This window comes from Oncorhynchus gorbuscha, linkage group LG14 (assembly GCF_021184085.1).
Source record: "Oncorhynchus gorbuscha isolate QuinsamMale2020 ecotype Even-year linkage group LG14, OgorEven_v1.0, whole genome shotgun sequence".
Classification (NCBI taxonomy): domain Eukaryota; kingdom Metazoa; phylum Chordata; class Actinopteri; order Salmoniformes; family Salmonidae; genus Oncorhynchus; species Oncorhynchus gorbuscha.
The window spans coordinates 56,601,724-56,614,159 of record NC_060186.1 but is presented as its reverse complement, the minus strand read 5'-3'; the positions used below and the strand labels follow the sequence as shown (position 1 = coordinate 56,614,159).

General features: G+C 43.2%; 1 pseudogene across 1 annotated transcript in view; it reads right to left on the bottom strand.

Annotated features, from left to right (window-relative positions):
• LOC123995177 overlaps positions 1-12,311 on the bottom strand; it is a 43,671-nt pseudogene extending 31,360 nt beyond the window's left edge. The window contains exons 1-2 of the transcript XR_006831787.1: positions 11,440-12,311; positions 11,046-11,214 (exon numbers count right to left, since the gene is read on the bottom strand). The product of XR_006831787.1 is annotated as a clathrin coat assembly protein AP180-like (transcript). The remainder of the gene's footprint in view (positions 1-11,045; positions 11,215-11,439) is intronic.
• Positions 12,312-12,436: the final 125 nt, after the last annotated feature.

The following is a 12,436-nucleotide window of genomic DNA, read 5'->3' as shown; positions in this document are numbered from 1 at the left end:
GATACAGCTAGCTGGTTAAAAGCAGGACAGAACATTTTTGTAAATAACAACTGGTGTACAATATCTAAGGAAGTCTTGAGGTTTTGCCCCGCCTAAGGTAGAGTATCTCATGATAAGCTGTAGACCACAGTGTCTACCTAGAGAGTTTTCATCTGTATATTTTGTAGCTGTATACATACCACCACAGACTGATGCTGGCACTAAGACGGCACTGAATGAGCTGTATTCTGCCATAAGCATGTAGGAAAAAGCTCACCCAGAGACGGCGCTCCTTGTAGTCGTTGACTAGAATGCAGGAAAACTTAAACCTGTCTTACCAAATTTCTATCAGCATGCTAAATGTGCTACCAGATGGAAAAGAAACTCTGGACCACCTTTACTCCTCACACACAGAGATGCATACAAAGCTCTCCCTCACCCTCCATTTGGCAAATCTGACCATAATTCTATCCTCCTGATTCCTGCTTACAAGCTAAATTAAAACAGGATGCACCAGTGACTTGATCAATAAAACAGTGATCTGATGAAGCAGATGCTAAGCTACAGGACTGTTATGCAAGCACAGACTGGAATATGTTCCGGGATTCCTCAGATGGCATTGAGGAGTACACCACCTCAGTCATTGGCTTCATAAATAAGTGCATTGATGACATCGTCCCCACAGTGACTGTACGTACATATCCCAACCAAAAGCCATGGCTTACAGGCAAAATTCACACTGAGCTAAAGTGTAGAACTGCCGCTTTCAAGGTGCGGACTCTTGTAACTTATTTCTTATAACCCAGAAGCTTATAAGAAATCCTGCTATGCACTGCAACAAACCATCAAACAGGCAAAGTGTCAATACAGGACTAAGATCGAATCATACTACAATGGCTCTGATGCTCGACGGATGTGGCAGGGCATGCAAACTATTACAGACTACAAAGGGAAGCACAGACGATAGCTGCCCAGTGAAACAAGTGTACCAGATGAGCTAAACTACTTCTATGCTCGCTTTGAGGCAAATAACACTGAAACATGCATGAGCGCACCAGCTGTTCCGGAAGACTGTGTGATCACGCTCTCCGCAGCCAATGTGAGTAAGACCTTTAAACAGGTCAACATTCACAAGGGCGCAGTACCAGACGGATTACCAGGACATGTACTGCGAGCATGCGCTGACCAACTGGCAAGTGTCTTCACTAACATTTTCAATCTCTCCCTGTCCGAGTCTGTAATACCAACATGTTTCAAGCAGACCACCATAGTCCCTGTGCCCAAGAACACTAAACTAACCTGTATAAATGACTACCGACCAATAGCACTCATGTCTGTAGCTATAAACTCACATCCACAATGAGATGGCCAGCCTGCCAGCTTAGTGGAGTCTGCCACTAGCACAGTCAGTGTAGTCAGCTCAGCTATCCCCATTGAGACCGTGTCTGTGCTTCGATCTAGGTTGGGCAAAACTAAACATGGTGGTGGTTGCCTTGGCAATCTCACTGGAATAAAGACCTCCATTCCTGTCATTATTAACTCACATCTCGAAATAGGGCTACTTAATGTTAGATCCCTCAAATCCAAGGCAGTTAGAGTCAATGAACTAATCAATGATCATAATCTTGATGTGAGTGGCCTGACTGAAAGATGGCTTAAGCCTGATGAATTTACTTTGTTAAATGATGCCTCACCTCCTGGTTACATTAGTGACCATATCCCCCATGCATCCTGCAAAGGCGGAGGTGTTGCTAACATTTACAATAGCAAATTTCAATTTACTGCGGTTGAAAATTAGCCGGCTGGCTAAAACCGGGCACTTTTACTGAAATGTTGATTAATGTGCACTGTTCCTGTAAAAATAAAATAAACCCAAACTCAAATCTATGTACTCAACCACTTTTTATAGCTACTGTTGGGCCATATATGGCCTTACTCACTGAGTTCCCTGAATTCCTATCGGACCTTGTAGTCATGGCAGATAATATTCACATTTTTGGTGACTTTAATATTCACATGGAAAAGTCCACAGACCCACTCCAAAAGGCTTTCGGAGCCATCATCAACTCAGTGGGTTTTGTCCAACATGTCTACGGACCTACTCACTGCCACAGTCTGTACCTAGTTTTGTCCTGTGGAATAAATGTTGTGGATCTTCATGTTTTTCCTCATAATCACCATTTTATTACATTTGCAATCGCAACAAATAATCTGCTCAGACCCCAACCAAGGATCATCAAAAGCCGTGCTATAAATTCTCAGACAACCCAAAGATTCCTAGATGCCCTTCCAGACTCCCTCCACCTACCCAAGGACGTCAGAATACAAACATCAGTTAACCACCTAACTGAGGAACTCAATTTAACCTTGCGTAATACCCTAGATGCAGCACCCCTAAAAACAAAAAGCATTTGTCGTAAGAAACTAGCTCCCTGGTATACAGAAAATACCCAAGCTCTAAAGCAAGCTCCCAGAAAATTGGAATGGAAATGGCGCTACACCAAACTGGAAGTATTCCAACTAGCTTGGAAAGACAGTACTGTGCAATATCGAAGAGCCCTCACTGCTGCTTGATCATCCTATTTATCTAACTTAATTGAGGAAAATAAGAACAATCCAAAATTGATTTTTGATACTGTCGCAAAGCTAACTAAAAAGCAATATTCCCCAAAAGAGGATGGCTTTCACTTCAGCAGTGATAAATTCATGAACTTCTTTGACGAAGAGGTCATGATCATTAGAAAGCAAATTTCGGACTCCTCTTTTAATCTGCGTATTCCTCCAAAGCTCAGTTGTCCTGAGTTTGCACAACCTAGGATCAAGGGAGACACTCAAGTTTTGTAATATTATATCTCTTAACACATTGATGAAAATAATGATGGCCTCTAAATCTTCAAGCTGCATGCTGAACCCTATTCCAATTAAACTACTGAAAGAACTGCTTCCTGTGCTTGGCCCTCCTATGTTGAATATAATACACATCTCTCTATCCACCAGATGTGTACCAAACTCACTAAAAGTGGCAGTAATAAAGCCTCTCTTGAAAAAGCCTAACCTTGACCCAGAAAATATTTTTTAAACTATCGACCTATATTGAATCTCCCATTCCTCTCAAAACATTTTGAAAAAGCTGTTGCGCAGCAACTCACTGCCTTCCTGAAGACAAACAATGTGTACAAAATGCTTCAGTCTGGTTTTAGACCCCATCAGAGCACTGAGACTGCACATGTGAAGGTGGTAAATTACCTTTTAATGGCGTCAGACCGAGGCTCTGCATCTGTCCTTGTGCTCCTAGACCTTAGTGCTGCTTTTGATACCATTGATCACCACATTCTTTTGGAGAGATTGGAAACCCAAACTGGTCTACACGGACATGTACTGGTCTGGTTTAGATCTTATCTGTCAGAAAGATATCAGTTTGTCTCTGGATGGTTTGTCCTCTGACAAATCAACTGTAAATGTCGGTGTTCCTCAAGGCTCTGTTTTAGGATCACCATTGTTTTCACTATATATTTTATCTCTTGGTGATGTCATTCGGAAACATCATGTTAACTTTCACTGCTATGCAGACAACACACAGCTGTACATTTCAATGAAACATGGTGAAGCCCCAAAATGTCCCTCCCTGGAAGCCTGTGTGTCAGACATAAGGAAGTGGATTGCGGCAAATGTTCTATTTTTAAACTCAGACAAAACAGAGATGCTAGTTCTAGGTCCCAAAGAAACAAATAGATTGTCTATTGAATCTGACAACTAATCTTGGTGGTTGTACAGTTGTCTCAAAAAAACTGTGAAGGACCTCTGCGTTACTCTGGACCCTCTCTCTTTTGACGAACATATCAAGACTGTTTCAAGGACAGCTATTTTCCATCTACACAACATTGCAAAAATCAGAAACTTCCTATCCAAAAATAAGGCAGAAAAATGAATCCATGCTTTTGTCACTTCTAGGTTAGACTACTGCATTGCTCTACTTTGCGGCTACCCGGAGAAAGCACTAAATACATTTCTGTTAGTGCTAAACATGGCTGCTATAATCTTGACTATAACTAAAAAATGTGATCATATTACTCCAGCGCTAGCCTCGCTACACTGGCTTCCTGTTAAGGCAAGGGCTGATTGCAAGGTTTTACTGCTAACCTACAAAGCATTACATGGGCTTGCTCCTACCGATCTTTCCGATTTGGTCCTGCCGTACATACCTACACATACGCTACGGTCCCAAAATGCAGGCCTCCGTACTGTCCCTACAATTTCTAAGCGAACATCTGGAGGCAGGGCTTTCTCCTATAGAGCTCAATTTTTAGGGAATGGTCTGCCTATCCATGTGAGAGACATAGACTTGGTCTCAACCTTTGAGTCGTTATTGAAGACTCATCTCTTCAGTAGGTCCTATGATTGAGTGTAGTTTGTCCCAGGAGTGTGAAGGTGAACAGAAAGGCACTGGAGCAACGAACCACCCTTGCTGTCTCTGCCTGGCTTCCCCTCTCTCTGCCTCAAACCCTATTACAGTGGCTGAGTCACAAGCTTACTTGTGCTCTTCCATGCCGTCCCTAGGAGGGGTGCGTCACTTGAGTCACTGACGTGATCTTCCTTTTCGAGTTGGCGCCCCCCTTGGGTTTGTGCCGTGGGGGAGATCTTTGTGGGGTATACTCCGCCTTGTCTCAGGATGGTTAGTTGGTGGTTGAAGATATCCCTCTAGTGGTGTGGGGGCTGTGCTTTGGCAAAGTGGGTGGGGTTATATCCTGCCTATTTGGCCATGTCCGGGGGTATCGTCGGCCGGGGCCACAGTGTCTCCAGACCACTCCTCTCTCTCTCTCTCTCTCTCTCTCTCTCTCTCCCGGCTTTTCTAGGGAGTTTTTCCAAACCACCGTGCTTCTATACCTGCATTGCTTGCTGTTTGGGGTTTTAGGCTGGGTTTCTGTACAGCACTTTGTGACATCAGCTGATTGATTGATTGATTGATTGATTGATTGATTGATTGATTGATTGATTGATTGACTGATTGATTGATTGATGAAGTGCTTTGAAAGGCTGGTAATGGCTCACATCAACACTATTATCCCAGAAACCCTAGACCCACTCCACTTTACATACCTCCATAACAGATCCACAGATGATGCAATCTCTATTGCACTCCACACTGCCCTTTCCCACCTGGACAAAAGGAACACCCAGAGGTGAGGACTCGAGTCACATGACTTGGACTCGAGTCAGACTCGAGTCACAAATATGATGACTTGGAACTCGACTTTAATACCAATGACTGGTCACTTAACTTGGACTTGAGCCTTTTACTAGAACTGACTTGATACCCTCCCCAAGCCCAAATATAAAAAATGATGCTATTGAAAAAAAGTGTGCAGCCCATCAACTCTTCATTTAACTGATTACAGTTTGAATCGGACAGCAGCCAATCAAAATGTGCCAGCTGGCCAAAAGTTGCTCATGGCAGTGCAGAGGATCGCCGGCTGCTGCTCTATTTTACTGCTGCTCTTTAATTACCTGTTACTTTCATTTCTTATTCTTATTCATTTTTTAAAAACTGCATTGTTGGTTATGGACTAGTAAGTAAGTATTTCACTGTAAGGTCTACACATGTTTTATTCAGCGCATGTGACTAATAAAAAGTTGATTTGATTTGGGCAGATGACGTGTGACGTCCATAGGCATTTTTCCCATCACTTTTTTCACTTTTTTCACAATGAAAATGAATGGGACATATTGAGTATGTTTACATTCACAGTAATAATTTGATATTAAACTGATTATGTCAGTAAGCACATTATGCAGTAGTAATGTAAACACCTTACTCTGCTTATCCTAAATCGGCGTAAGGTCAAAATCAAAGGAAGCATATGCAGAATAAAACACCTTGTTTTCAGGGCAATCTTTTGAATTACTAGGACGTGTAAACACCTTCAATCGGTGTTCCAGCTGTGTATTTGATCTGCGCATGTGCTAGCACGTTAGGTTACAGATGTAACCTTGGTTCTCTGAGTAACGGGTTGCCAAACGACCTACAGGGAACTGCTTCCCCTTCACGCGATTTGATTGAGATGCTTAATATCAAAGATGTTTACAGCCACACCCCTACTTTACCCACATAACTTCACTCATAAAAAGGCTATTACTTCACTCGAACCCCATGGAGGTGGAGGAACGATATGAAAGCTTGGCGACCTGTTACTATACTCAAAGAATCAAGGTTACATCCATAAAAACGTGATTCACATCTATTTTAAATCAATAAAAGTTTTTTAAAAACAACAACAAAAAACGTTTTTTTCCTTCACATTTTCAAAAACAGTCCATTTATATTTTCCAATGGAGCCATACAATTGGATGAGTTTCTTTTCACGCCTTAGTAGCCTTGTTTCACTGCCAAAAATCAAATTAAACCATCTAGTGTTCAGCTAAATAACAACACAATGTCATACCTAGTCAAATAATTACCATCCAATCACATTCTGTTACTCTCTCGTGGGAATTCCGCTAATGGTTAATATGTAGCCAAACGTAGCTGCTGCTCATTGCATTTGCTAAAAAATTGATAAATGGTTGCATCCATAGAGACACGTATCAGCTCCACTGGTAGTATTGCTACTACCAGCAATACTACACCTGCACCTGTCGATGACACAAGTTGTTCTGCTTCCACGAGCACATCCAATGCTAGCATCAGTAATTCAAAATATGTTGTTAGCCCAGCTAGCATGTGAATCTGATGCAGCCGAAGAGCTACTGCCCCCTTTTTACCCAGGAAAGCACTGAACTACGGACAGGGATGTTGAACTATTGAAGAGGTCGTAAATATGATGAGAACTACATTGATTTGGGGTTCACTTATGTTGGGAGTAGTGCCTTTTCTCCGGGCGGCAGGTAGTCTAATGGTTTGAGCATTGGGCCAGTAACTGAAAGGTTGCTGGATCAAATCCCTGTGCTGACAAGGTACAAATCTGATGTTCTGCCCCTGAACAAGGCAGTTAACACACTGTTCCCTGGTAAGCTGTGATTGTAAGTAAGAATTTGTTCTTATCTGACTCACCTAGTTAAATAACTTTATGGGTGGTACTGGAAACCAGGACAACAGGAGAGGATATGAGTACTGAGAGGATATAAGTACTGAACAGCACTGAACTGAACAGCCTTATGACATCAAATGGACTACGGTGGTCAAGATGTGTTGGTATCTGTACTGATTGCGGAAAAGCCATGACAGGGAGACATAGTGGAGTGGTAACACGCATGCAAGCAGCTACTCCTTGCTCCCTACGCCACTTGGGTACACTGCAGCATCCACCGAGAGGCTCTTGCTGCAAGGGAATGCCTGACAGCTTGAAAGATGTTTTGGACTCTACAGTGAAAATGGTTAACTTTGTTAAAGTAAGGCCCCTGAACTTTTGTGTATTTTTGGCACTATGCAATGATACGGGCAGTGACCATGTAATGCTTTTACAACATACAGAAGTGTCCTGGTTATCAAGGGGCAAAGTATTGACACAATATTTTCTGGTCGACCCTGGGACATGATGGGACATGATGATGCTAGAGCTGACCTGTTGCACCCTCTACAACCACTGTGATTATTATAATTATTTGACCCCCCCCCCCACAATACACAGCTGGAAGACCGATTGAAGGTGACATTGTGTTGTTATTTAGCTGAACACTAGATGGTTTAATTTGATTTTTGGCAGTGAAACAAGGCTACTAAGGCGTGAAAAGAAACTCATCCAATTGTATGGCTCCATTGGAAAATATAAATGGACTGTTTTTGAAAATGTGAAGGAAAAAACGTTTTTTGTTGTTGTTTTAAAAAAACTTTTATTGATTTAAAATAGATGTGAATCACGTTTTTATGGATGTAACCTTGATTCTTTGAGTATAGTAACAGGTCGCCAAGCTTTCATATCGTTCCTCCACCTCCATGGGGTTCGAGTGAAGTAATAGCCTTTTTATGAGTGAAGTTATGTGGGTAAAGTAGGGGTGTGGCTGTAAACATCTTTGATATTAAGCATCTCAATCAAATCGCGTGAAGGGGAAGCAGTTCCCTGTAGGTCGTTTGGCAACCCGTTACTCAGAGAACCAAGGTTACATCTGTAACCTAACGTGCTAGCACATGCGCAGATCAAATACACAGCTGGAACACCGATTGAAGGTGTTTACATGTCCTAGTAATTCAAAAGATTGCCCTGAAAACAAGGTGTTTTATTCTGCATATGCTTCCTTTGATTTTGACCTTATGCCGATTTAGGATAAGCAGAGTAAGGTGTTTACATTACTACTGCATAATGTGCCTACTGACATAATCAGTTTAATGTCAAATTATTACTGTGAATGTAAACATACTCAATATGTCCCATTCATTTTCATTGCACTCAAATAAATGTGCATGCCTATTGGCGTGAAAAAAAGTAATGGGGAAAATGCCTATGGATGTCACACGTCATCTGCCCAAATCAAATCAACTTTTTATTAGTCACATGCGCTGAATAAAACATGTAGTCTCCTTCCGGGGACCACTCCTCCTCGGGAGTGAACTATACTCTCTGTCTCGAGGATTCATTGCCTTCTTCCTCTCCGGCCGGGCGGGTTCTTTTGTTAAGAATTGTCTGCTACGTAGACCTTACAGTGAAATACTTACTTACTAGTCCATAACCAACAATGCAGTTTTTAAAAAATGAATAAGAATAAGAAATGAAAGTAACAGGTAATTAAAGAGCAGCAGTAAAATAGAGCAGCAGCCGACGTTTTGTCTCATCGCTGCAACTCCCGTAAGGACTCAGAGAGGTGAAGGTCGAGAGCCATGCGCTCTTCAAAAGACGACCCTGCCAAGACGCACTGCTTCTTGACACACTGCCCGCTTAACCCGGTAGCAAGCCACACCAATGTGTCGGAGGAAACACTGCACGCGCCCGGCCGCCACAGGAGACTCTAGAGCGCGATGGGACAAGGACATCCCGACCGGCCAAGCCCTCCCCTAACCCAGACGATGCTGGGCCAATTGTGTGCCGCCTCATGGGTCTCACAGTCGTGGCCGGCTGCAACACAGCCTGGGATCGAACTCGGGTCTGTAGTAATGCCTTTGACTGCTGTGCCACTCGGGAGGCCTCATGCTAATTTCACTTGAGAAATACTGCACCAAATAGCTTAGCTATGTACAATTGCATGACTAAGACTTCCTTTGCAAAAATGTCTAAATTAATTAAAGATTTCTTAATTTATCTTGGATTAATTGTGACTATTTTAAGGAAGTGACTATTTTGAGGAAGTGACCATATTGTTGCTACGGTGCCAAGGTACGATATGTGAACATAACACACCCACATCAAACCACACTTCCCAAGACAACTCTCGTTTTTTGGCATCAGTCATATGGCCGCTAGCATTTCTTAATGAGCAATCTTCAAAACAAGGACAAATCAGGAAGTATAAAAGTTCTCCTGCAACAGGGTGATCAAATGAAAATCCTATAAATGTACAGTAAACATTCAAATATAATTTGTTGGCTAAAGAGCTCAGGTATTTCCCTTGACAGCCATTCTGTGAATTGTCTCTCTCTGTCTGTGCTATGCTAAACTAATCCCTAGCAGTCTCCTGCCTACTCTATCATTAGCATTGCCACCTTTGGCTGTGTAAATAATGCAGGCCAGACATTGGCTGATTAATGCATTATTCAGTGGAGAGCGGATCACACAGTACAAGGCATGAGTCCTGCTAGACCTAGCCTAAGACTAGGCCGGCCACCTGACCACACACACATAGCCAGGTGGAACACCACCCATCCACGCAACGGAGGATGACTGGTTTAGTCTGACTCAGGCTGCAAGGCCGAATGACAGTGATGAATAATGTCTTGTCATGAGGCAGACCTGTGTCTTTATAGAAACAGAGCTGTTTGGTATGAAGTTGCAATTCTGTGGTGATGCAGGAAATATTGTCTACTGGTTAATAAGCCAACTTGGATGTAAAGGCCTATCTATCTATAGTCGGGATACATATATCTGTGTTCTAGTTGTTGCCCGTGCATTGTCAATTGATGTACGGCATAGTGTGTAGGCTATACCTGTGAAACCAAGTAAGGGAGCTCTTTAGCTAATCAATAACAAAACTAGCAGACTCGGGACGGGTCCCACACCCTGCCCGTGGAGTGGGGGAGTGGGGGGTACCCATTTATTATCTTGTCTTGTCCCTGTGCTTCTCCCATTCTATTCGTTTCCCTCTGCTGGTCTTATTAGGTTCTTTCTCTCTTCTATCCCTCTCTCTCCCCTCCCTCTCTTCACTCTCTCTCGCTTCCTCTCTATCGCCCGCTCCTGCTCCCAGCTTTCCTATTCCCCTAATCAATCATTTAGTCTTCCCACTGCAGCCCGTGAAAACTTGAAGAAATGCGTTCCTGCCATAAGGATCTGTTAAGGGAAGTTTGGGAGGGGTAGTGTGCAAGGGCAAGTGAACAAGAGCATTGTGTATTATAACTATCGGCCTCTGTGTGTGTCAGCCTGTCTTGAATTATGACCACCTCTCTCTCCAATCACTATGGGCTGCACATGTGAGATGACTAGGGGTCACCATTGGGGTCATCTCCATGGAAACATCAATTAATGTTACCACTCTGCCCACATGCTGGGCAGGAACATAGAAATGTAATGCATTGGTTGAAGATTTGCCTAACATATAAAGTGACATTCTAATGAATGTCGAACAAATTGTCCATAGACATCTAATGCAAATGATGCAGTTTGCAGTGACATGTGTTCTACACTTGATATTGCCTTTCTGTGTGTGTGTGTGTGTGTGTGTGTGTGTGTGTGTGTGTGTGTGTGTGTGTGTGTGTGTGTGTGTGTGTGTGTGTGTGTGTGTGTGTGTGTGTGTGTGTGTGTGTGTGTGTGTGTGTGTGTGTGTGTGTGTGTGTGTGTGTGTGTGAGTGTGTGTGTGATTACAGTATGGGTGTGTGTTTCTGTGAGTTCTGAATAAACAAATGTCTATCCTAATCAAGTTGGAGAGTAGGCCTAAAGACCCGAAATATCAATATATGCAGAAAAGGGTGGGGATGGGAGTGCTCTTACATTCCAGGTGCTTTTTCTTGGGCGCCATCACCTCATGAGTGGTGGCTTTGCAGACGGCGCGAGATACCTCTGATCCGTCAACTGGTACTGCGCAGCGGCAATACGATCCGTGAGCGTCTGCCCCGACATTTTCTCCCCGTGTAGTCGACCACCTGAAGAACTTATTTCACTAATGAGAAAAAAATAATATGAAAAGGTGGTCTTCCTACAGGAATACGGGTATCAACGATGCCAGTGCAGTGCGGTCCTCTCTAAATCCCTCACGGATAGGCCTGTGACCTTCTGAATGGGTAACACATTTTCAAAATTAGCTCAAGTAAATAAATAAAGACATAATTTGAAATTAAATAATTAGGTTACGTTTATATGTGTGTTCTGACATGGTAAGACTTACGCAAGATTGCTCTCTTCCCTTGCCTTGTGTCCCGTTATAACGTCCAGTTCAGCACCTTGGATAACGCCACTCTTACGTAACACTACGCTGGTAATAGAATATATTTCCTCGCACCACAGCAATAAAGCAATAGGCCTAACAAAGAATCAACCAAGAGATCGAAAACGTTGCGACCGCGCAGCGCTTCTTGTCCTCGGAATGAATGGATTTGGCCAAATGTCCAAACTTCATCAGAAATCCACAGAATATTCTCTTATCCGTTTTGCAGGAACATCGAATTGACGGTCAAGTGTTTCCACTCCCCACGCAAAACGGTAAACCGGAGGAGGTAAATGCACGGGTAGAATGTAGAGCTTTCAAAATAACCGTTTTGTAGTAATGACGCACAGTGTCCTTGTCGGCTCGTGGGTTAAAATATTCCTACCGGATCTTTTTTTCTGATCAGGAATGTCTGATAGGCGCGTTGCCCTTCTCTCTTTGTCTACAGCAGTTGCGCCTCTTCCCCCTGTGGCAGTAGCCAACACTGACCGGCGCACCAATCCAAGGACGCGGAATAGGCTACTATATGAGATGGAGATGTTGGAAATAATTGTGTATTTAATCCACTCGTTCGTTTATTTAGAGTGTCTATCTGTCTGCGGTTCTGTCCTCTCTTCCCTCAGTGCAGTCAGTGTTAGGTCAGGGTCAGGTGACGCTTTATTAGCCGACACACGCCCAAGTCTACCACGCTCACGCTCGTGCGTTCTTAAAGGGGAGTATTCCTGTAGGCCTACAGTATATAACTCATATCGCTAATATGACAGTGTTCATTTTCAAGTGTGCACTGCTGCAAGGGTGCACAATATTAGAAGCCAGGTTCGAACACACTGCGCACAGGGATTAGCCTATATTTTCCAAATGGCAGGTGCCCTCATGACGCTACTCTCTCAATTAAACTACTTTCTCATTATTACTGTAGCCGTGCCTGGTCGTTGAAATTTTGACGCACACTGTAGCC